Source organism: Culex pipiens, chromosome 2 (genome assembly GCF_016801865.2).
Source record: "Culex pipiens pallens isolate TS chromosome 2, TS_CPP_V2, whole genome shotgun sequence".
Lineage (NCBI taxonomy): Eukaryota > Metazoa > Arthropoda > Insecta > Diptera > Culicidae > Culex > Culex pipiens.
The window spans coordinates 97326574-97353023 of NC_068938.1; the positions used below are offsets into that span (position 1 = coordinate 97326574).

Consider the following 26450-nt stretch of genomic DNA (forward strand, 5'->3'; position numbering starts at 1 on the left):
CACGGCTACCTAGTGTAAGTGTGGGTTAAAGTTTGTCGCTTAGCTTGTAGGAGCGTTTTAAGAAAAATCACGCATTTCCCATAGTAATTTCCATGTAAACTTTAACCCCCGAGCGACAAGCCAGTTTTCAACCAAATGAGCTCAAATTTGGTATGAGAGTCCCTATGGGTCCCCTCTACAATATGGTCTTTATTTCAGCCGGATCCGAGCACTTTCGAAAAAAAAATGACCCACCCTAATATATATAAAAAATTTCGACGGTTTTGTTCGAACGCGAATCAGTTCAATACGGAGCGTCGGATCGAGGTGCTCTTTGTTGCGTTGGGTTCGTATAAGTCCAAGGAAGGTTCTTACGCCAAAAAGTTACAACTTTGGCCACTCTGGAACCGATTCCGGAAAATCTGCAGATTGTATGGGAAAAGTTACGTAAAATCAAATTTTGATCACAGGAGGCTGAATAAGCAAAAGAGCTAAAAACGTCAACAAACGAAAAAAAAAGGCAGAACGAAGTTTGTCGGGTAAGGCTTGTTTCTAATAAAAATCTAGTAGAAAATTCATATTTTTAAGTCCAAACATCAGGATACCTTGCCCGAACCAATCCATCAGAAATATAATGATAAAAATTAAAAACCTCTTACCTATTTCAACAGTGGCCACTTATACTGTTACCCCGGGGCATCTAAAAAGCCAGAGTCGGAGTATTAGTCGGCGTCGCAAAATCTTCAAAAGCTTAAGTCGGAGTCGAATTTGGATTCGGCTTATTTTCAACATTTTTGGGGTCGTAGTCGGGTAGTTTTGGAGAGCAATTTAATCTAAAGCATTCTCCAGATGTTCCAGTTCACCCCACATCACCCACCACCCTAGATCAAGTGCGATCCAGCAGCACCTCCATAAATAATTCCCAACACGTTCTAAAGCTCTCTCGCGTCTGCTGGCGCGAAAAAGAGCCTCTTCAAGTCTGGGCTTTCGCGTCACGGCCCCACGTCATCGCATCGCGGTTGAGGGCACGTGGGAAAATGTGGCGCGGAATAAAAAAAACCGAAACCACCAAAGACCCACTACCGGGTTGTCAGCGAGGATGCCGGAACGGCTCACGTGTTGGGGGGTTTGAAGGTGAGGAACGTTCCCCCCACCACCAGTTTGACGGGGCACGATTCAGATTAGATCTGCAAGATAAAGTGTCATTTCCGGGGCCTTTTTACAGCGCTTTTGAGTGATGTTTTTCGGGTTGATGAGAGGCTTTCTGATGGATGCGGGGTAAACATTGTTTTATGGATGGGGAATGTCTCAAATCATTTTGGAAGAGTGTTGGGAAAGGATTCAGTAATGAGCTTATATCAGTCATGATGTCACACGTTTTGTGTTTGAAAAATGGTTGTAAGAGGAATGGATGGTAACATTCGAGATTTGTAGACATCAACGATGTATTATAATATGTTTTTGAAATATTTGCTGTCAACACTTGAAAATTTTCATAGAAATTGAAGTTTATTTCTCTGACATAATGGAGACGAAATCCTCTCAATTTATGAACAAATGGCATGTTCTGGATGGGCTAAATGTTTTTTTTTTTTCTTCCAGATTTGTGAGGAGAAAAAGTTCGGAGCAGCCTGAAATGGTGATGGTTACTTTTTCTGAACTTCTTTTTCGTAAAATCACAATAACTCGTTTTGCAATTGTCTGCTGTACAACTTTGTAGAACATTTATATACAATTAAAAAATTACCCTGCAAAGTTATTAAAATCACGAAATTTAAAATGAATAATGTTGTTCTGAATGAAAAAAATACCCTTCTGGGTTATTGCAGATTTGGAAAATAAATTAAATTTCCAATAAGTTTACAATCATGTTACGAAAAATGGCACAATTTTTGAAACTATTTTTGTAGTGTATTGGATGAAAAATACGTGTTTTACGGAGTTCTGAGAAAGCCATCAAATCGGGCTTCCAATTTTACATAAAAGTCCCTTTTACACCAAATATCCAAACCATCACCATATCAGGCTTGAGCAGTTCTCTCAGATTTCGGTCATTCGATTTTTTTGTATTTTTTAATCCGACTGAAACTTTTTTGGTGCCTTCGGTATGCCCAAAGAAGTCATTTTGCATCATTAGTTTGTCCATATAATTTTCCATACAAATTTGGCAGCTGTCCATACAAAAATGATTTATGAAAAATAAAAAATCTGTATCTTTTGAAGGAATTTTTTGATCGATTTGGTGTCTTCGGCAAAGTTGTAGGTATGGATATGGACTTCACTGGAAAAAAATGATACACGGTAAAAAATTTTTTGGAGATTTTTTATTTAACTTTTTGTCACTAAAACTTGATTTGCAAAAAAACACTATTTTTATTTTTTGATATGTTTTAGAGGACATCAAATGCCAACTTTTCAGAAATTTCCAGGTTGTGCAAAAAATCTTTGACCGAGTTATGATTTTTTTAATCAATACTGATTTTTTCAAAAAATCGAAATATTGGTCGCAAAAATTTGTCAACTTCATTTTTCGATGTAAAATCAAATTTGCAATCAAAAAGTATTCGAGTGAAATTTTGATAAAGTGCACCGTTTTCAAGTTAAATCCATTTTTAAGTAACTTTTTTGAAAATAGTCGCAGTTTTTCATTTTTTTAAATTAGTGCACATGTTTGCCCACTATTGGAAAAATATTTTTGAAAAGCTGAGAAAATTCTCTATATTTTGCTTTTTTGAACTTTGTTGATACGACCCTTAGTTGCTGAGATATTGCCATGCAAGTGTTTAAAAACAGGAAAATTGATGTTTTCTAAGTCTCACCCAAACAACCCACCATTTTCTAATGTCGATATCTCAGCAACTAATGGTCCGATTTACAATAATAAAACATGAAACATTCGTGAAATTTTCCGATCTTTTCGAAAAAAATATTTTCAAAATTTTTAAACCAAGACAAACATTTTAAAAGGGCGTAATATTGAATGTTTGGCCCTTTTGAAATGTTAGTCTTGATTTGAAAATATTTTTTTCGAAAAGATCGGAAAATTTCACGAATGTTTCATTTTTTATTATTGTTAATCGGACCATTAGTTGCTGAGATATCGGCATTAGAAAATGGTGGGTTGTTTGGGTGAGGCTTAGAAAACATCAATTTTCCTGTTTTTAAACACTTGCATGGCAATATCTCAGCAACTAAGGGTCGTATCAACAAAGTTCAAAAAAACAAAATATAGAGAAGTTTCTCAGCTTTTCAAAAATATATTTTTCCAATAGTGGGCAAACATATGCACTAATTAAAAAAAAAATGAAAAACTGCGACTTTTTTCAAAAAAGTCACCTAAAAATGGATTTTATTGAAAATGGTGCACTTTATCAAAATTTCACTAAAGTACTTTTTGATTGCAAATTTGATTTTACATCGAAAAATGAAGTTGAAATTTTTTTGCGACCAATATTTCGAATTTTGATAAAAAAAAATCATAACTAGGTCAAATATTTATTGCACGACCTGGAAATTTCTGAAAAGTTGGCATTTTATGTCCCCTAAAACATATAAAAAATAAAAAAAAATAAAAATTTAGTTTTTAGCAAATCAAGTTTTAGTGACAAAAAGTTTTTTACCGTGTATCATTTTTTTTCAGTGTAGTCCTTATCAATACGTACAAATTTGTATGGAAAATTATATGGACAAACTAATGATGCAAAATGGCTTCTTTGGGCATACCAAAGGTACCAAAAAAGTTTCAGTCGAATTAAAAAATACAAAAAAAAAATCGAATGATCGAAATCTGAGAGAACTCCTCATCTTCATCTGAAGAGAGTTTTTTTAAGCTATTGTGTTTCATATGTTTGTGGGTTCTTTATAAAAAGCATGAAATGTAGAAATTTTAATTTAATGTTATGATATTGATTCTCTAGGGTCACGCCTTTTCATTTTTGGTAGATTTTCAAGGTTGAAAAAATCAAAAGATGTTTGGCTTAGAGCAATTCTCTACGAAATCGGTATTTTTTCTTCAATTTTATTTTTTGTATTTTTTAATCCGACTGAAACTTTTTTGGTGCCTTCGGTATGCCCAAAGAAGCCATTTTGCATCATTAGTTTGTCCATATAATTTTCCATACAAATTTGGCAGCTGTCCATACAAAGATGATGTATGAAAATTCAAAAATCTGTATCTTTTGAAGGAATTTTTTGATCGACTTGGTGTCTTCGGCAAAGTTGTAGGTATGGATACGGACTACACTGTAAAAAAATAATACACGGTAAAAAAAATTTGGTGATTTTTTATTTAACTTTTAATCACTAAAACTTGATTCACAAAAAAACACTATTTTTATTTTTTTTTTATTTTTTGATATGTTTTAGGGCGTAATATTGAATGTTTGGCCTTTATGAAATGTTAGTCTTGATTTCAAAATTTTTAAAATATTGTTTTCGAAAAGATCGGAAAATTTCACAAATGTTTCATATTTTAACATTGAAAATTGGACCATTAGTTGCTGAGATATCGACATTGAATAATGGTGGGCTGTTTGGATGAGACTTAGAAAACATCAATTTTCCTGTTTTTAAACCTTTGCATTGCAATATCTCAGCAACTAAAGGTCGTATCAACAAAGTCCGAAGAAGCAAAATATAGAGAATTTTCTCAGCTATTCAAAAATATTTTTTTTCTAAAGTGGGCAAACATGTGCACTAATTTAAAAAAATGAAAAACTGCGACTATTTTGAAAAAAGTTACATAAAAATGGCTATGAATTGAAAACGGTGCACTTTATCAAAATTTCACTAAAGTACTTTTTGATTGCAAATTCAATTTTACATCAAAAAATAAAGTTGAAAAATTTTTGGGACCAAAATTTCGATTTTTTGAAAAAATCAGTATTGATTTAAAAAATCATAACTCGGTCAATGATTTTTTGCACAACCTGGAAATTTCTGAAAAGTTGACATTTTATGTCCTCTAAAACATACCAAAAAATAAAAAAATTAAAAATAGTTTTTTTTGTAAATCAAGTTTTAGTGATAAGAAGTTAAATAAAAAAATCACCAATTTTTTTTTACCGTGTATCATTTTTTTCCAGTGTAGTCCGTATCCATACCTACAACTTTGCGAAAGACACCAAATCGATCAAAAAATTCCTTCAAAAGATACAGATTTTTGAATTTTCACATATCATTTTTGTATGGACTGCTGCCAAATTTGTATGGAAAATTATATGGACAAACTAATGATGCAAAATGGCTTCTTTGGGCATACCGAAGGCACCAAAAAAGTTTCAGTCGGATTAAAAAATACAAAAGAAATCGAATGACCGAAATCCTAGAGAACTGTTCCTTAGACTTTTTTCTATCGATTATTTTTAAATTATTTGCAAAAGTGCTTTTACGATTTCAATTAATATATTAATTGAGATTGTTGAAATGTTCTTAAAAATAAACAATGAATACTGAAAGTGAAGGTATTTGGTATACAGCATTGAGTCATCCAAACTCCCTTCAATCTGTTCAAGGACCCCGAAATTTGTCTAAATTGCTCAAATCAGAAATTTATTGTCCAAAATAATCATAACAATATCATCAATATTGGATTCCGACCATCATTTCCACGTTTCACACACAGTCTTACGATGCCACCCGTCATAACCGTATAGTTTGTCTGTCTCGTTAGGCCCTGAAGAAGGTTCCAGTAACGATTTGCGCTCCATTTCCAGAACATCGACATTACTCGGTCGTCCTCCTGGCAGCCGTCATTTTCTTATCACTTGCACAATTCTTGTGGTTGCTTCGAAACTTCACGTGGGGTAGCACAATTTCTTTGAGAAAGTATATTTTCCTTTTTATTATATTTCGTGTCGAATTTGGATCGATTCTCACTTTGAAACTCAAACAGCTCTTTTGAAAGATTGCAAAATTGGTTTCCAATCCGTGTTGGAGTTTTAAAATTTCATTAATTTCCACAGTTTGCTTGTCTTTCGAAGTTCAAATTTCATGGAGCAAACGCGTTCGAACGTAAACGCGTGTTCAATATGTGAAAATTTTACAACTTGGAAATCATGTGAGCTCCGGAAAATCGAACCAAATCATGTTGAGCTCTATTAAACATTCCGAAGCACGAACATTAGGGGTTCTCTGGTGAGTTTGGAAGCTCATGTGAAGAGAATGTTCGGTAGGGTGAAGTTGGGGTGGAGTTTATATGAGTTTTTTTAATCGAACAAAAAAAATCAAATAAAAAAAAAGGTTGAAAAAGAATCAACAATATTTTAATTTTTAAATCCAACTTAAATTCACAGTACTCAGTTTTCCCTTAATTTTACACGGTTAATGCAGGTACAACAACCCACTCCAACAACTGCCAACTTACAACATAACCTCAACTCAACCACTCTCATCCTTCTCAGCACCTCTTTTCACTCAACTCGAACTCTTCCGAATGGTAAACTTTGTCAACGGGTTGTTCCGCCCTCGTGGGATTTACCGTGGAAAACTTTGCGCCAAAATTTCACGTTCATTCGCGACCGAAAATCGTCGTCGTCATCGGGCAAAGTGTACTCAAGAGCTTATCCGGGGTGTTCCGTCAACGAGTTGAGCACACATGAGCGAAGCGTTGATAGAAGCCTCAAGTTCAATGATAATGCTCTATAATTTGGAGGATAGATTGTCATTATGTAGCGATGGATGGAAGGTTGATGAAAAAGAAGTGGAAAAATTATCTAGATTGTATAAAAAATGTTCTAAAATCTAATTTTCTTAAATCTTTAAGTCATTATTTTTTAAAGTTTTTTTTTAACTTTCCCGCCCAAACAAACATTTGTTCAGAAAAACGCACAAAAGTCCACTAATCGTTTGAACTTGTCGTTCAACGCAACGATTCTGGTGCGTTTACGGTGCCATATCGTGCCGTAACGAGCGGTTGTCAGCTCCACGGCGGTGCGATACAATGTTTCAAAGAACTGAATGAAAAATTACCCTCGGCCTCTGTCAGGGAGTTCCATTTGGCAGCGATACCGTACCGATGATTGATGCGCCGAACGTAGGCTATCCGAAAGTAGTTAAGGTAACGTCAATCGATGGGGATTGTATTTTGGGAGTGCGTTTAAGTATAGACATTTGTAAATACATCATTTCCGCTCTTTAAAATAATTTCTCTCTATGGTTGGCCTAAACTCTATTCTCGTTTTTACGAACTCCCTTAATTAAAAAACGGTGAAGAATACGTTTCTAACAACAAATTTTAAAAATCTTATCTTTTTTGTAGACTGCTTATCATCACCTTGAAGCCACTTCTCCTCTTCAAAGCGCTAATAATGGTGAATTTACCAGCCTGTGCGTCCGCCTCGAGCCCTCGGGCTACGAATCACATGCCAGGTGACGACAAGCACCGGAAATTGCCACACTTCCTGGCTGGCTGTCAAGGACCGCTTCCGGCTACGTCGTTGTCATCGTCGTTCCCATCGTCATTTTCTTCATCTTTTCCACCCCTCCGATTGATATCTTTTCGTTTCACACTCGACGACCGATGGCCGAAAAATGGCAGCGGCCGGTGATATGTGTCCCGATTGTCCTGGCCACCCACACCTCATCCATTATTCCGCCGTCCAGCCCTGAGGGGGGAGAGAACGCGTTGAAGCGACGAATGCTTCATGAGCCGGTGAGAAATTCAATGAAGCACCATCTTTTACGACGCGGCAATAAATTATCTTCGACCGATTTTGGCCGGAGGCAAGAAGAAGGACGTTCTGAGGGTTGTTTTAGGCCTGAAGCGGGGGTAACAGTTTTGTTACCGTGTGACTCACTTGGTGTCCAACTCCAGAAATGCGGTGGAATTACAGTAGAGTGTTTTGAAAAAATATGATGGTTAAGTAAGCAATTCTCTGAGATTTCGGTCATTCGATTTTTTTTTGTATTTTTTAATCCGACTGAAACTTTTTTGGTGCCTTCGGTATGCCCAAAGAAGCCATTTTGCATCATTAGTTTGTCCATATATTTTTCCATACAAATTTGGCAGCTGTCCATACAAAAATGATATGTGAAAATTCAAAAATCTGTATCTTTTGAAGGAATTTTTTGATCAATTTGGTGTCTTCGGCAAAGTTGTAGGTATGGATATGGACTACACTGAAAAAAAAATGATACACGGTAAAAAAAAATTGGTGATTTTTAATTTAACTTTTTGTCACTCAAAACTTGATTTGCAAAAAAACACTAATTTTAATTTTTTTTATTTTTTGATATGTTTTAGAGGACATAAAATGCCAACTTTTCAGAAATTTCCAGAATGGGCAAAAAATCTTTGACCGAGTTATGATTTTTTGAATCAATGCACATTTTTTAAAAAAATCGAAATATTGGTCGCAAAAATTTTTCAACTTCATTTTTCAATGCAAAATCAAATTTGCAATCAAAAAGTACTTTAGTGAATTTTTGATAAAGTGCACCGTTTTCAAGTTATAACCAAATTTATGTAATTTTTTTGAAAATAGTCGCAGTTTTTCAATTTTTTAAAAATAGTGCCCATGTTTGCCCACTGTTGAAAAAAACATTTTTGAAAAGCTGAGAAAATTCTCTATATTTTGCTTTTTTTGGACTTTGTTGATACGACCCTTAGTTGCTGAGATATTGCCATGCAAATGTTAAAAAAACAGGAAAATTGATGTTTTCTAAGTCTCACCCAAACAACCCACCATTTTCTATCGTCAATATCTCTGCAACTAATGGTCCGATTTTCAATGTTAAAACATGAAATTTTCGTGAAATTTTCCGATCTTTTCGAAAAAAATATTTTCAAAAATTTTAAATCAAGACTAACATTTCAAACGGGCCAAACATTCAATATTACGCCCATTTGAAATGTTAGTCTTGATTTAAAATTTTTGAAAATATTTTTTTCGAAAAGATCGGAAAATTTAACGAATGTTTAATGTTTTAACATTGAAAATCGGACCTATAGTTGCTGAGATATCGACACTAGAAAATGGTGGGTTGTTTGGGTGAGACTTAGAAAACATCAATTTTCCTGTTTTTAAACCTTTGCATTGCAATATCTCAGCAACTAAAGGTCGTATCAACAAAGTCCATAAAAGCAAAATATAGAGAATTTTCTCAGCTTCTCAAAAATATTTTTTTTAAATAGTGGGCAAACATGGCCACTATTTTTAAAAAATGAAAAACTGCGACTATTTTTAAAAAAGTTACCTAAAATTGGTTATAACTTGAAAACGGTGCACTTTATCAAAAATTCACTAAAGTACTTTTTGATTGCAAATTTGATTTTACATTGAAAAATGAAGTTGAAAAATTTTTGCGACCAATATTTCGATTTTTTGAAAAAATGTGCATTGATTCAAAAAATCATAACTCGGTCAAAGATTTTTTGCCCATTCTGGAAATTTCTGAAAAGTTGGCATTTTATGTCCTCTAAAATATATCAAAAAATAAAAAAAAATAAAAATAGTGTTTTTTGCAAATCGAGTTTTAGTGACAAAAAGTTAAATTAAAAATCACCAAATTTTTTTTACCGTGTATCATTTTTTTTCAGTGTAGTCCATATCAATACCTACAACTTTGCCGAAGACACCAAATCGATCAAAAAATTCCTTCAAAAGATACAGATTTTTCAATTTTTACATATCATTTTTGTATGGACAGCTGCCAAATTTGTATGGAAAATTATATGGACAAACTAATGATGCAAAATGGCTTCTTTGGGCATACCGAAGGCACCAAAAAAGTTTCAGCCGGATTAAAAAATACAAAAATTAAAATTATGGAAAAAAGACCGATTCCGTAGAGAACTGCTCTACTTTATTAATCAGCGAAGGTTGTTTTTAATAATTTGTGTTATTAGACAATTTTGAGTTTTCTTGTTTTTCATTTAATATCTTTCAAAGGGTGGGTACGTTTTTCAAAAAGTTTTCCGATCAAGTTTAAGTATGCCCATAGGGGCTCTCATACCAAATATCAGCGCATTTGGTTATGAACTGGCTGCGCGCATCAGGGTTAGAGTTTACATGTGAATTACTATGGAAAATTTTGAATTTTTGTTCAAACGCTACAAACCTACAGGTCTGCGAAAATCAAGCGCTAACTTCTGGTATGGTCAGGCCTAAGGGTCTAGGTCAAGTCTGGTCTAGAGAACACTTTTCCACATGGTTTCGTTGTACCTAGAGCTGGCGCATCAAGCTTTCATAGCATTTGATGCTTTTTTAGGGAAACCCGTTGATTTCGGAGACTAAAAAAACCCTTCATTGAGATAACCAAAAATAGACACCGATAGACATGGAGATATTTTCAGCAAATGTAATGGAAAGTGTGTACTTTCAGGTGCATTGTTCGATTTTGGGCCTTTTTGAAAACATAGCAACTTGAAAATAGGTTCAAAATCACTGAAAAATAGTTACAGTGGACTCTCTCGTTGTCGATATTGAAGGGACCGTCGAGAGCGGGAGTTATCAAATTATAGAACGAAAAATCAAAGCAATCTATTTGAAGGGACTGAAAAATTTATTGACAGCTGGAGCAATATTGATATTGAGAAGATCCTTAGCCACTGTATAACTCCTCAATAAAGGCTCAAAACATTTTGCTGTCTTCAGCAAAAGTGTGTGATTTTATGTTTTAAACAACTCTCCAGAACATAGTAGGCCATTACAGTGCTAATCTTTTGAGTGTTCACAAAAAAAGTGCATTTTTCGACCATTTTTGAAAAATGCGTGTATTTCGAGTAGATCAAGAGCTAGAAATTTGACGTCTTCGACAAACTTTCATAAAAATTGCTCCTCGACAACTTTGCCCAAGACACCAAAGCCATAAAACGTCATCCAACAGATGCAGATTTTGGTTGACACCCTGGAAAGTCGTCACCCTGTATTTCAATAACTTTAAAAGATAGCCCTTATCAAGTACAACAACTTTTCTCAAGACATCATTTGGTTAGTACGTTAAATAAAGAAGTTAACAATTTATTCCACTTAAATTTGCCATTCCCAACACAACTGCACAGTGGTCCAGATCGCAAAATTAAGTGGAAAATTGATTTTCCAATGAATTGTTAAGTTTTGGAGCTTTGGTGTCTTCAGTAGAGTTGTTGCAAATGGGAAAGGGCAACTTTTGGTTTGGTTCAAAATTAGGGTGGTTCACGATTAGGGGATTTTTGAAAATCTAACTTTTAATGAATATTTTTGAGATTTTTCTTCTAGAAAGTTGTTGGGCTCTCCAATCCAAGCAACTTTGTCCAAGATACCAAAATTTTATCTCGAAATCTACGCCTTCTAGGACCAAATTTAGAGAAAGCAACTGAGCATACCCAAGGGGTTTCCAGCATCGTGTCAGACTGGTCACTAAACCGGAATTACTTGGAACTAGATCAAGTAATTCTGTAATTCCGGATTTACTGAGTAATTCCAGAGTAATCCCAGTAATTCTGGTAATTCCATGGTTCTTTTTTGTTAAAACATACTTCAGAAAAAAAAAATAATAAAAAATAAATGTTAAATAGATGAATTCGATAAACCTTTTATGATTCTATTTATTGCCTATTAGTTTTCATGTAAGAAACCAAAGTTATAGCTAGTCCGGGATCATTCGGATTTTGAGTAGGTAATTCAGCAATTCCAGTATTACTCCGCAATTCTGCAGTAATTCCTGTAATTCTCAAATTACCTAGTAATTCCGTAGTAATTCGTGTAATTCCATAGTTACTCAGTAATTCGTGTATTTCCCATTAATTCAAGTAACTACTAGTAATTCTTTAAAGGGAAGTCGGTAGAATGCATTTTGCTTGATGCCTTTTATGGTTGTAAGAAGTACAGAATGGATTCGGAATGTCCGCTAATTTGGATGTTCTCTAATTCAAATATATCCGAATGAAAAAGCACTCAAACGTCAAAATCCCGGGTTTTGAGTTTTCCGGAAAACGGGAAAAATATTTATATCCATAAAGTTTTTGAAAAAGTCACAAAATCTATGTTTTCTTTATATTTGTTATGTTTTTCAAGTTTTAAAGTTATCTAAACAAGGATAATCTAAACAAGGATAGCAGTTTTTAGATAGCTTGAACTAATTATGTTGTTCTCTGTTGTGCTTTGAATTTTATATGCACCACATTTCTAATTCAAATTAAATAAGTATCTTATAAATATTTTTTTTAAATTTATTTCTATATGACATAACTAAAACCAGTGCTGAAAATATCAGGGGTCATGACGCGAAAAACGGCGACGCTGACACGAATTTTTCATCTCCATTCACTGAATCGCAAAACCGTGACATGAACAAACCCGTCGCAGTCGTGAGTGCCCTAGATCACTGAGCAGCTGCACTACGTGGTAGTAGTCGACCAACGCTCATTCGACGTCCCGAGCATGGGTAAATAACAAGGGAAATGCGTAATAATACCATTCTCTGGTATCGATACCAAATTTTGGTATTCCTGGACCCTTTAAAATTTGTCTTAAGGATTATGCAAGAGCAAAATATGGTATCATACCAATTTAAGGTATTGTTTTAATATTGCAAAATTGCAGCATTTGTCAATGGTCGAACACCACATTTTGGTATTCTTTTGGTATTACAGTATTTTATCAAATTCCTCTGAAACTATGGGAAAATTTTGACCAATTTTGACAAAATAATTAATTTTGCGCTAAAATGATATATCAAGGCAAATGCTTTCATTGAAAACCGGAAATTTCAAACTTGATTTTAAACATTTTTGATATACCCTCTAAAGAAATTACTTGAAACTGTGGAAAATTTTCTAAGTCAGGATGCCACATTTTGGTATTATTTTGGTATTGAAAGGTTTCATCAATTTTCTCTGAAACTATGGATTTTTTTTAAATTTTTGACGAGATAATTAATTTTGCGCTAAAAGGACTTGAAACCCAAAAATGTTAAAGCTGATTTAATTTTTTTTGTGATATGTTTGTGAAGACCACAGGAATACCAAAATATGACTTTCCAAGGGCGCGGGAATACCTAAAATTAAAACTATGGCAATACCAAGTTTTGGTATTCAAGCAATGTTCAAAAATCCAGAAGACCTCAGAGGTTTAAAGAGGATTTTACGAGTCAGTCATATGACACGAATTGAGTGGGAGTAGCTAATTTTTTCACGTCTCATTCTCCAGCAGCCGACCGGCACGAGTCAGGCGGCAGTGGTTGAACAGACACAGTAGGCTTACAGTCACATGCTAGCAGTGAACTTACATTTTGGTTTGCTTCTTGTGTACGCTGGGTTGGAAACTTTTTGCAGGCCTGACTAAAACAGCTTAAAAAATTGGTTTAAAATATCTAAAAAACAAAAATGACAACAAATAAAATGTTACCAATTTATGTAAAATTTTAGAAAAGTTTAAACTTATAAATTGTAATGCTAATGTAAATTCCAGGCCAAAATTAGATTTTTGTATAATTCCAGGAATTCAAAATATAAAAATTGTCGGGATTCGGAAAATCCCGGTTTTTGAAAAAAAAAATCCCAGCAATTTGGAGCTGGGAATTACCGGGATGGACGCATTATTGCCAAGCACGTGGTTTTGAGCATTTGACAGCTGTCAGTCGATCCAATTCCAAAGACTTTTCTCAATATGCTGGAAGCTAGGCAATAATTCAAGTTATTTTTATAAATTTTTGCAATTCTGCGTGGTTTCTGTTAATCCCAAGTTATTCTGGGAAATCAAAGTAATCCGTGGCTTTTTTCCAGTAATCCTGGTAATTCCATTTATACTGGTCAGTAATCCTTGATGCTGGAAACCCCTTGAGCATACCTTCAAAAGCAGTTTTTTGAACGTAGCAATTCAGGGTAAAGTTTTAGATAAAAGTGATGTTGGAGGCACTTTTAGAACTCTAAAAATCGAACATTTTTAATTTTTGACAAGTCAATTTGGACCTACGGGTCAAAAGTTACAGCTATTTTAAGATAAAAGAGATTCGAGATGCTCAAATAACTCTAAAAGGCACAGGCCAAATTTTAAGCGCCAGGTTGCATTCGAAAGAGGAGATCTAGCATAATAAACGCTGGAAAAATCCTTTAAACTCGAGATATCGTCATTTGAAAATGTCTAATTTTCAAGGGAAAAGTGTATGGGACCACCCTAATGAAATTCAAAAATTGTCCAACTATATCGTCAGCTGTGTGCTATCTTGTGACAACGACCATTTAGTACTTTTCGAGAAAATCGATTTTTAACTTTGATGATAAATATTTTCAAAACTATGAATGATGGAGCCAATCGGTTCGTATACTATCGTTTAACAAACGCTCCAAGTTTCAACTAATTTGGTTACACCAGTTAAAAGATACAGTAAATTATGTGATCAAAAATCTGAAAAGCACGTGTCACAAGTGTGTTTCGAAAGAAAAATTATAATACGTGTCACAAGTGTGCACAGAATTCCCCTACAAACTAAAATCAGCTCAAATCAATGGTTTCAAAATTCCACATTTTCCAACAACATGTATGACGTGTCACAAGTGTGCACGATCATTTTGATGATAAATTGGTCTATGTCACAAGTGTGTATTGCGATATCCGGGAAACGGGAGCGAGTTCCCAAAATCGGGTTAAAGCATCTTGTAGTGTTTGTTAAGTATAGCAAAACGTCATCATTAACTCATTTTCGACCAAAATGGTCTATGTCACAAGATAGCACACAGCTGACGATATGTTGTTCCATGCAATTTTTTAAATTTTCGAATTTCGTTAGGGTGGTCCCATACACTTTTCAGTTTTTTAATTTCACCCTTTAATAAAAAAAGCATGAAATAATCATTAAAATTAAATGTGTTGCCATTTTCACCTTGAACATATTTTTAAATATGCTTTAAATAACATTTATCCACCTTACATACAATCGTTTGAAGCTTTGAAAACTAATCAGTTATATCTAGTTTAGACTTTCGAATCGCGAAATTCAAATCACCATAAATCCATTTTTGCTGCTCGCTTTCAGTTGTTTCAAGAAGCTCCAGTGCTTGCCGTTCCGCCAGTCGATCGATATAAAGATGAATGTTTCTTTAACATACACACGACGACCAGACTCTGCGGGGACGCGAGCCTTCCCATCCTTCATTCTTGCCTCCGACCACCGACCTCCCATCACCCTTGGTGCGCAACGAAACGAACTGAACTGTGTAATAAAGAAATAGCTCACTTCTTCTTCTTCTGGTGTCTCGTGTGGAATACTTCCCCCCTCTTTCCCCTTTCCCCGCAATCTCGTACATTTTCCTTTGTAAATTTTCCCAGGAAGCAAGATTTTTGTCATTCACTGGGACACCACGGGGAGGGGCGGTGCTGGTGATGGAGAGGTCCGTTTCTCAGCTGATGAAAATAGACCCAATGATGTGGAAAAGTCGATGTGCAGCGGAAAATCATGAAGCACGAAACTTTTGAAAACCAGACACACCGCCCGCTGAGCTGGAAAGCGCAAAGATGATGCTAATCCTGCCCCCGGGGCCAAAACCTCCATCCTGCTTCTCCCGCCACCCTGTCCGGCGGGATTCGGGCGCATAATTTCGCAACAGGTGCCTCGACAGATTTTTCGACACACAACCGAACCTCCGGCAAACAAGAGCAGCAAACTTGTGCCAATTTGCATGGCGGTGATAGCTATAGCAGCGCGGCACTATGCTTCTTGGAGAGAAAATTTTGTCGTGCTGGGTGATGTTGTGCTGTCAAATGTGTGTCAGCCAATTGGATGACTGGTTGAAATTTGAATGAAATTTATCAAAATATGTGCTTAATTTTGAGCATTTCAAAAATTATGCAGGAAAATGTGAATTTGAAGAGCAGACAGAGAGCTACAAAAAGATACCTTTTTGGTTCTTGAGTTATCTTGTAATTTTATCCAGTTCCTGATATTAAACTCAATTAACTTATTAACTTAAATCCCAACTCCATTCTGGAATAGTTTCTATACCAATTCCGTAAAATCCATGGATTCATCTAAAAAAACTAACTTAATCCACCTATGTGGTTGATGCCTTCCTCACTTTTTACCAACAATGGATAATATGAGCGGTTTGGACACATATTTCAGATATTTTTTAGATCCACAAAAATAAGTACACAGATAAGTGATCATAACTCGAGACAGGGTACATCAATATCACTTGAGTGGTCATAACTCGAGATAGGGTTGCCAGATCTTCAATGTTGTGGACTCGTTGGAAAGGTCTCTCGATTACCTAACCAGCGATGGATTCGATGATGGATCCGGACATCGTTTACATGCGTATAAATGAGATCCGGCTTCAAAAAAGTATATAAATATAACTCAAGTGGTCATAACTCGAGACAAGGTTGCCAGATCTCCAATGTTGTGGACTCGTTGGAAAGGTCTCTCGATTACCTAACCAACGATGGGTCGGATGATGGATCCGAACATCGTTTACATACATTTAAGTGAGATCCGGCTTCAAAAAAGTACATAAATATCACTTAAGTGGTCATAACTCGAGACAGGGTTGCCAGATCTACAATGTTGTGGACTCGTTGGAAAGGTCTCTCGATTACCTAACCAACGATGGGTCGGATGATGGATCCGGACATCGTTTACATACATTTAAGTGAGATCCGGCTTCAAAAAAATACATAAATATCACTTAAGTGGTCATAACTCGAGACAGGGTTGCCAGATCTTCAATGTTGGGGACTCGTTGGAAAGGTCTCTCGATTACCTAACCAACGATGGGTTGGATGATGGATTCGGACAACGTTTACATACATTTAAGTGAGATCCGGCTTCAAAAAAGTACATAAATATAACTCAAGTGGTCATAACTCGAGACAGGGTTGCCAGATCTTCAATGTTGTGGACTCGTTGGAAAGGTCTCTCGATTACCTAACCAACGATGGGTCGGATGATGGATCCGGACATCGTTTACATACATTTAAGTGAGATCCGGCTTCAAAAAAGTACATAAATATCACTTAAGTGGTCATAACTCGAGACAGGGTTGCCAGATCTTCAATGTTGTGGACTCGTTGGAAAGGTTTCTCGATTACCTAACCAACGATGGGTCGGATGATGGATCCGAACATCGTTTACATACATTTAAGTGAGATCCGGCTTCAAAAAAGTACATAAATATCACTTAAGTGGTCATAACTCGAGACAGGGTTGCCAGATCTTCAATGTTGTGGACTCGTTGGAAAGGTTTCTCGATTACCTAACCAACGATGGGTTGGATGATGGATTCGGACAACGTTTACATACATTCAAGTGAGATCCGGCTTCAAAAAAGTATATAAATATAACTCAAGTGGTCATAACTCGAGACAGGGTTGCCAGATCTTCAATGTTGTGGACTCGTTGGAAAGGTCTCTCGATTACCTAACCAACGATGGGTCGGATGATGGATCCGGACATCGTTTACGTGCGTATAAATGAGATCCGGCTTCAAAAAAGTATATAAATATAACTCAAGTGGTCATAACTCGAGACAGGGTTGCCAGATCTTCAATGTTGTGGACTCGTTGGAAAGGTCTCTCGATTACCTAACCAGCGATGGATTCGATGATGGATCCGGACATCGTTTACATGCGTATAAATGAGATCCGGCTTCAAAAAAGTATATAAATATAACTCAAGTGGTCATAACTCGAGACAAGGTTGCCAGATCTCCAATGTTGTGGACTCGTTGGAAAGGTCTCTCGATTACCTAACCAACGATGGGTCGGATGATGGATCCGAACATCGTTTACATACATTTAAGTGAGATCCGGCTTCAAAAAAGTACATAAATATCACTTAAGTGGCCATAACTCGAGACAGGGTTGCCAGATCTTCAATGTTGTGGACTCGTTGGAAAGGTCTCTCGATTACCTAACCAACGATGGGTCGGATGATGGATCCGGACATCGTTTACATACATTTAAGTGAGATCCGGCTTCAAAAAAATACATAAATATCACTTAAGTGGTCATAACTCGAGACAGGGTTGCCAGATCTTCAATGTTGGGGACTCGTTGGAAAGGTCTCTCGATTACCTAACCAACGATGGGTTGGATGATGGATTCGGACAACGTTTACATACATTTAAGTGAGATCCGGCTTCAAAAAAGTACATAAATATAACTCAAGTGGTCATAACTCGAGACAGGGTTGCCAGATCTTCAATGTTGTGGACTCGTTGGAAAGGTCTCTCGATTACCTAACCAACGATGGGTCGGATGATGGATCCGGACATCGTTTACATACATTTAAGTGAGATCCGGCTTCAAAAAAGTACATAAATATCACTTAAGTGGTCATAACTCGAGACAGGGTTGCCAGATCTTCAATGTTGTGGACTCGTTGGAAAGGTTTCTCGATTACCTAACCAACGATGGGTCGGATGATGGATCCGAACATCGTTTACATACATTTAAGTGAGATCCGGCTTCAAAAAAGTACATAAATATCACTTAAGTGGTCATAACTCGAGACAGGGTTGCCAGATCTTCAATGTTGTGGACTCGTTGGAAAGGTCTCTCGATTACCTAACCAACGATGGGTTGGATGATGGATTCGGACAACGTTTACATACATTTAAGTGAGATCCGGCTTCAAAAAAGTACATAAATATCACTTAAGTGGTCATAACTCGAGACAGGGTTGCCAGATCTTCAATGTTGTGGCCTCGTTGGAAAGGTCTCTCGATTACCTAACCAACAATGGGTCGGATGATGGATCCGGACATCGTTTACATGCATATAAAAGAGATCCGGATATATGTGAAAACACATTTTTATACATAACTTTTGAACTAGTTATCGAAACTTCAAACAATTCAATAGCGATGTATGGGACCCTAAACCAAGTCGAATGCAACTGGTTTGGTCAAAATCGGTTCAGCCAGTGCTGAGAAAACTCAGTGAGAATGTTGGTCACATACATACATACACACACATACACACACACATACACACACACATACACACACACAGACATTTGTTCAGTTTTCGATTCTGAGTCGATATGTATACATGAAGGTGGGTCTTTGAGCTTTTAATAAAAAGTTCATTTTTAGAGCAGGATTATAGCCTTACCTCAGTGAGGAAGGCAAAACGTAACTTAATCCACCTTAAGGTGCCCGGATAAAAAATTACCATTTGATTACCATATTGGATCATACAATGACACTTTGAGAAATGGTAACTATTTGTGAAATCGTTTTTTCAATTTCCCAAAATTAAAATTTAACTATATTAAACTATTTGTGAACTGTTTGATTTAAGGTTACTTTTTGCCAAATAGTACTTAAACCATTTATTTACCATACAACAAACAGTTTTTTGACGAAAATAGTACTGAGTTTTTTAAGGTTACCATTGCTAACCACCCTTATGCCAGATGGTTAAACCATTTGTGAGATAGTAAAAATTCATGCCAACCATATAAATACCATTTTTAAAATAGTAGTCAAACATTTTTGGAAATGGTAGTAACAATATAGTTTAAAGTTCAATTACCATATGAAAAAAAGTTTTTATATGGTACTTTTTTATGCGGGTGGTTGCCCGCATAGAAAAAAACCGTTTGAAAATCATTTGTTAAATATTCAATCAACCTTTTACCAAATTGTATAGCAACTATTTGGTAAATATTTTTTTTAATTCCTCACTGTCTCTCAAATAGTGAACTATTCCCCATATATGTTGTTAGCAATATTCACTATTTGATTTTTTCTTCTAGCGACACTTTGTCAAGTGCTTTTTGAAAGTTCATTTTTGCGTATATATTTTAGGGATTTCACCATTTCTCAAATGGTATTTTTATGGTTTTAAATAGTTATTTCAGTGATTTTTCATGGAGCATTACATTTTGGGGAACAGTTGTAACAATTCGAATGAACATCAATTTTTCAAGGATTTTCGGAATTTTGAGCTAGAAAACATTAATTTTGCTTTGGTCAAATAGCTTATTTATTTTTTCATTTTATTTGATATATATATATTATATTTTTGTCTGAATTGTCCTAATGATATATGGATTTTAAATTCAAACATGATGGAGAGTTTGCGGGATTCTAAATTGGCAACAAATTAAACTGAAGAGAAAATAACACAAAAAAATTTTTAGAATAAACTAAACAGAAGAAAAAACACAGTTCAGGGAGGTATCCGCTGTGGTAGAGTTGACCAAAGCTGTACACCACGATCAGCTCCATCTCCGTCATTCTTTGGAAATTGTTGGTCGGATGGAGGGGTCCCAGAGGTTACTTCAGCAGCCGGTTCTGAAGATTGTTCTGAAGGAAAACGGCGCAGTCGTGCAACGTCGGATAACCGAGAGTTCATCTGGTGATCTTGTTGTTCTTGAGTTCAACCTGAAAAAAAGAAAACAAACTAAATGAAAAAAAAAAAAAAATGGTAATAAATAAACATGCAACATTTGAAGGGAGCAGTACGACATCGCTCTTACGGCCTTTCTTTTCATGTGTTGAAATGGGAAGAAGGCCGTAAGAGCAATTTCGTACCGTCCCTTTCAAATGTTGCTCCAGAATACAACTTGTTATCATCCCGAGCAGACGGAAATAACTTGGGAAGGTCAGTTTTTGATATTGTGAGAAGATCAAAATCCGTTATTGTTAAGCCCCCTTTTACGCTCTGTGAGGGAAGGGGCTAGCGTAAAGTGGTGGAGCTTTATTTGGCAATCGGGGATACATTCTTAGAAAACTTTTAGTTTGACTTACCGGAAATTTTAATACGGTCGAATTCTTTGGAGTCAATCTTTGTCTGAAGATTTGCTGATCCTGGCTCTCTTAGTTCACTCCAACCCCGAGATCGCTTTTGATTTACTGACGCACACATCTTTCTTTTTTTTCAACTAGGGCTGCCTTTTCTGTTGCTTTTGGTCCAAGTTGAGTTTCTACCTAAAATGTTGGAAATTATCACAAAGTGTCTAATTCTTTTGTAGAAAAAAATCAAGCACTTATCTGAAGGTGGTTTTGCTGGTGATATTCTTCAGCACAGAATGTTTTTTATGATCAACGGCACGTGGTTAGTTGAATCTTCTTGATGATGTTGCTATCCATGCCCTTGAAAACAATTGATCGATCTGGAATGTTAGAAGCTGGAGTTAAAAGCTTTTTTTTTTAAAGATAATTTTTCAAGGATTTTTTTCAAATTACCTTCTTAAGCAAGAAGCCGCTGATGTGTGCTTGCACGGAATCGAGTTCACCAATCAACTCACCAACCTAGCCTATGGGAACGACACAATCTCCGCCGGTTTTGCAGCTCACGTTCCGACTTCGGCGAATCAACTTCCTCCTCCGCTCCTTTCTGGAAAAAGAAGGAAACATTTATAATTTTAATTGATAACTCTTTTGAAAAATAAACTTACCTTCGGGAAGGTAGGGTTGGCAAGACTATTTTTTCAGCTGACAGAAAAGCAGCTTGAATCGACTCAGCCGTTTTGAAAAAACATTTTTTGTGTAAGCGTCTTTTACTTTTACCTGGAAAAAGAGAACGATAAAAGTTTGAGAAGAAATCCCAAGGGGTGATAAATAATCACTTTATTCCGTCAGAATCAGTGATTTGCAGGCTGAACGTAACTAAACTTTTGGGCACCCTCAGCAAACGTCATATCAATACAAATTGCTGCCGGAACTTTTCCGGATCTCTCCCGGAAAAGATCTGGCAGCAATTTTGTATGCTTTGACGTTTGCGGAGGGTACCAAAAAAAGGTAAACAAATCACTTCGTGCGTCAGCCAAAACTTAACCCTCCAGCAGGTGATTTGCTTATATTTCAGGCAAAATAATGTAAATGGGCCAAAGCCAAAGTGTAAACAAACAGTCTGTCCTGCTTAATTCAATGGATGTTTACGTTAGGAACGAGCAGGACAGACTCTTTGTTTACACTTTGGCTTTTGCCCATTTACATTGTTTTGCTTGATTTGTTCTCCTGGCGCACGTCTAAATCCGACCAGTTTTCACTGTTAACGGCTATTGCAAATATGTGGACCTTTTTTACGCAAAACAATGTAAATGGCACAATGTCGAAGTGTAAACAAAGAATCTATCCTGCTCGTTCATAATATAATAACTAATCAACTAACGTGAGCAGGACAGACTCTTTGTTAACACTTTGCCATTTGCATGGTTTTGATTGAACTTTCACAACAAATCTGAACGCGAAAGACAAAATCAATGAAAACAAACCTTTTGACAGCTAATTCAAGCGCAGGTTGCACATCCGGGAGTTGGACTGCCGAAAAAACGCCTTCCGGAGGTTGTTAGGCCGTCACCCACAGAAAGGAGGAAAAAACAGCTGCTGCTAACTTGTTTTGCTTCCGGAGGCCACTCAAAACACTAGACAGATTTTGTCCTCGCTTCTTCGGTGGCCAATTTGGTCACGATCAAGGGTCCTGATTGCTCAAAATCAATCACTCCATTCGCGAGCACAAATAGCAGGCGACGCGATACTGCACTGATGAATTCCTACCGTTTGTCACTTTCGCACCATTCGCTCCCGAACACTCTCTTTTCTACTCTCCTTCTCTCTCTGATCGGCTCTGTCTCCGAACGGCTCAGGCTGGCCGAACGTCACCGATCACTCTGAACTGAAAACATTTTTTCTCTGATGCGCTGCGTTATACTCATTCATTTGGGTTGCCTAAAATCAATGTTATCAATTAAATTGTGCATTTATTTTGATTTCATAACATTATAGACACCATTCAAAGACACTTCCACTAAGAAAAAATCAAATTGATGGCAAACTGAGGGCGTGAAGACAAAAAGACTACCGCGCTGGCATTTTGTGAGAGTGGCTCTTTGCTGAGCATGTTAGTGTGTGAGTGTCGTCGAGCAGCGGAGTAGGCAAATGTTTTCACGATGTATTTGTTCGCTGAGTGAACAGTTCGGGCCACTCGCTGGATGGTTGCAAGTCTCATTCGCTCATGAATGCTAGCGGGTTAGAATAGGCGACGACTGGATAGGCGATGAGTGATTGGTTTCTGTTCATTGAACCGAAAATCAGGACCCTTGGTCACGATTGTTCTCACATACAAAATTTGTAATAATAAACACAAACAAACTCCCGCGAACGAAAACAAAACGGTGTTATCACTTGTAAACACACAGCCGGCCGCGACGACGAAAAAAACAACTGCCTGCTACGATTGAATTGTTGACGTTTGCGAGTGCGAAGACAGCAGGGGGCGTCCATAAATAACGTTTAGATACAATTTAATTTGAAAATAGAAATGCTGACGTAGGTTTGATTTTTAACTGGCGTTCATGTAAACGAACAATCAATAATTACTAAATGCACATTGTATGTAGCTATGAAAACCTTATTTTAAACACCGAATATCAAAAAAAAAATCTGTATTGCTTGGCTTGTAAATAAATGTTCTAGAGATTTATTTGACCTAGGGAATCCCTTAGAAACTATAAAAAAACACTATAGTGATCTATAGATATTAAAGTTTAGCAAGCTAAGTAAAACGTCATTTCGGGATGGCCTCTTTGAGAGATCCCGGAGATTCGTTTCCCAACGTTACCACCCACCACCCACGACTCTCGATGGCTTGGATGTAAACAAATTTTACACTCTCAAAAGAGAACAGTAGGAATCACAAAATACACTGTAACTGAAAATCGCACTTTGCTGAGTTCGTTTTCGCACTTCTTCATACGATTTTTTTTCTGTTCGACTCTGATTACCAAAAAAAAATGTGGATTTTCAGTTACAGTGTAGATTGTATCCGAGGAGTTGGAGGAGTCCTGTCGAAAATAATTATTAATCGATAATCTGCATTTTTTTGAAGTTGGACTCAAAAAAAACACAAGTTCGTGAAAAATCCTTCCTGCACTGTGCATTGTGTCTTTTTTTGGCAATATAATTTGATAAGAAAGAGAATTCCCACGCTATTGGTAAGTTGCTTACAACGCTGTAATAAAAATAAAAATTAATCCCTTCCCGTTGCAGATTTTCCGAAGAAATACTACCTCGCGACAAAGGGGCAATTTTACTTCTTTATGAAGGAATTCAAGGAGAAGGAAAAAAACAGCCGTGTGTTGTTTCAGTGGCCTGGCCGATGTCACGGGAAAATCCGGTCCCCGAATGAGGGAACGGTTCACGGCTTAGAGCAAGCAGTTCAGCCAGGTTTGAGCAAATCCAGCTAGAAATCGCCAACTGGAGGTGCAGAGCTTCCGCTGGGGATGGCTTTTGATGCGATGCACAACAACTCGATCCAAACACTTCCGGTTCCGCCAGTACGTCGAGTACTCCGGAGAGATGTTTACCAGCGCCCAGTTCACTCAGCGTGCCGTGCTCAAGTTCGCGCACTACACCGAGGCCACCCTCATAGCAGGCCAGTTCACGAATCAGTTCCACCCTGCGTTCCGTGAGCCACAGCTGCTGATCGAAACCGGCCCGCTGACCGATCAGGCGTCCTATGCTGCTCAAGTTCGTCAACTTTGCCATCCTGTGCAACACCAAGTCGTCGCACTCGGTCGGTCTGATGTGGTGGCTGTTGGCCCGTGAGGAGCTGAAGCTGCGCGGAAAGATCTCCGACAAGTGGGAGCTGAAGCCAGATCTGTTTTTCTAATGTGATCCGGAGGAGGGTGAAAACTGGGGTGAGGAAGCTGCTCTGGCTGCTGCCGCGGCTGTTACGGCCGTTACTGGTGCTGTTAGCCTGAAGATGATCCAATTCGATGACTGGAACGAGGATGACGCCCAGACCATCGGATCACCCTATAGGGTGGAGCCTCGGTGAATTCCAAGGAGAAACGACGGTGCTGCTACGCGCAAAGGGCCATGTCCGAAGCTGGTCGGCTGTTTGTCGATGACTGACTACAGAATGCCTCTAATGTTGGCTTATCAACACTTTGACATTCAATTACATCTCATCATTTTTCAACTGGAATTGAGTGATAAATAGCTCGTTAGGGAAATTCTCGTATGTTTGGCAGGTTAAACACTCGCTCCTAACTCCATCCACTTTGATGATTTCCACTTTTCAAACAACTTATTTTATAAAACTGTTAAGAGCGAGTTTTTCACCGATGTGAAACAGGTCGTATCGAGGTGCTCCGATTTGGATGAAACTTTCAGGGTTTGTTTGTCTATACATGAGATGAACTCATGCCAAATAAGAGCCCTCTACGACAAAGGGAAGTGGGGTAAAACGGGCATTGAAGTTTGAGGTCCAAAAAACATGAAAAATCTTAAAATTGCTCGCATTTCCGTAAAACTTCATCAATTCCAACTCTCTTAGATGCATTCGAAGGGTCTTTTGAAGCCCTTCAAAATGTGCTATAGACATCCAGGATTGGTTTGACTTTTTCTCATAGCTTTTGCTAATTACTGTTAAAAATGGATTTTTTTAAAACCTTAATAACTTTTTGCAACAGTCTCCAACACCCATACTCCCATAGGTCAAAAGTTAGGGAATTTCATGAACTATAAGCCTACGGTATTAACTTTTTGGCCAATCGCAGTTTTTCTCATAGTATTTCGATTTTTCTATAACAAACATTTTACAACGTTAGTTTTTGCCCTGTAGACCATCTTAGCGTCATTTTTTGGTCTCAATTTTGTCATATTCGGAATCCTCGGACAATTTTACGTAAGTTAGAAGTATTGGAATTATGATAACTTGTCCATCGATCCAAAAGTTTCAGAATTCTGCAAAAAGGTGAACTTGATCAATTCCATTGATACTAGAACTACAACTCAAAAATTTGTTATTGACGAATCCGTGATTAACAAATATAACAACGTTAGAGAATTTTTTGTTTTGTCCAGATTGAAGTTTAATAACTTTATTTTCAAACCGTTCTTTAAGTCAACTTGGTCAGGAAAACGAAATGAAAAAAGACCGAATAATGATTGTTTTTTTAGTATTGAAGAGGAATTTGAAATATTTTTTGGCAGAATTCATACAATTTTAAGTGACGGTGAGAAATATTATTTTTTGTTTAGACCTGTTGAAACTTGCACAATTGCACCATTAGGGTGTAATATGGTTGTATGGAAAAAAATAAAGTTGTCCAAATTTAGCTAGCACAGCATTATTTTAGTTCCTTTTGGGGTCCTAAACAACTCCCCAAAGTTTGGGAATGATTGGTTTAGTCCTCTCTTTGCGCAAAGCGATTCAATTTTCCATACAAATTTGTAAGGGAAAAATCATTTTTTTGATTTTTGATATTTAAAAAATCCAAGTTTCACGCTGTACTAAAACCGGATTCATATTCGGATGCTCTGGAATGTGCTCTACAACTTTCCCGAAGAGAGTATGGTGCTAACTTGCTCCTATCAAAAGATACAGCGTGTTCAAAACTCGTCTAAAACGTGTTTTTTGATCGAAAATCCCGTTTTAGACGAGTTTTGAGGACGCTGTATCTTCTTTCAGGAGCAAGTTAGCATCATACTCTCTTCGGGAAAGTTGTAGAGCACATTCCAGAGCATCCGAATATGAATCCGGTTTTAGTACAGCGTGAAACTTGGATTTTTTAAATATCAAAATTCAAAAAAA

The 26450-nt window shown here is 36.8% G+C and overlaps 1 long non-coding RNA gene and 1 pseudogene across 4 annotated transcripts; one reads left to right on the plus strand and one right to left on the minus strand.

The window, feature by feature from the left end:
• Positions 1-19483: 19483 nt before the first annotated feature.
• LOC120416611 (uncharacterized) lies at positions 19484-22317 on the minus strand. Of its 4 annotated transcripts, XR_008212084.1 has the most exons (5): positions 22126-22317; positions 21307-21418; positions 21095-21245; positions 20657-21036; positions 19484-20290 (listed from the first exon to the last, which is right to left on the minus strand). It is a non-coding gene; the product is annotated as an uncharacterized LOC120416611 (long non-coding RNA). The 4 variants fall into 4 exon arrangements; XR_005605359.2 differs by having other exon boundaries at positions 20657-20836; positions 21307-22317; XR_008212083.1 differs by having other exon boundaries at positions 20657-21021; positions 21307-22317.
• Positions 22318-23279: 962 nt separating this feature from the next.
• Positions 23280-24934, plus strand: LOC120416591 (40S ribosomal protein SA-like; annotated as a pseudogene).
• Positions 24935-26450: the final 1516 nt, after the last annotated feature.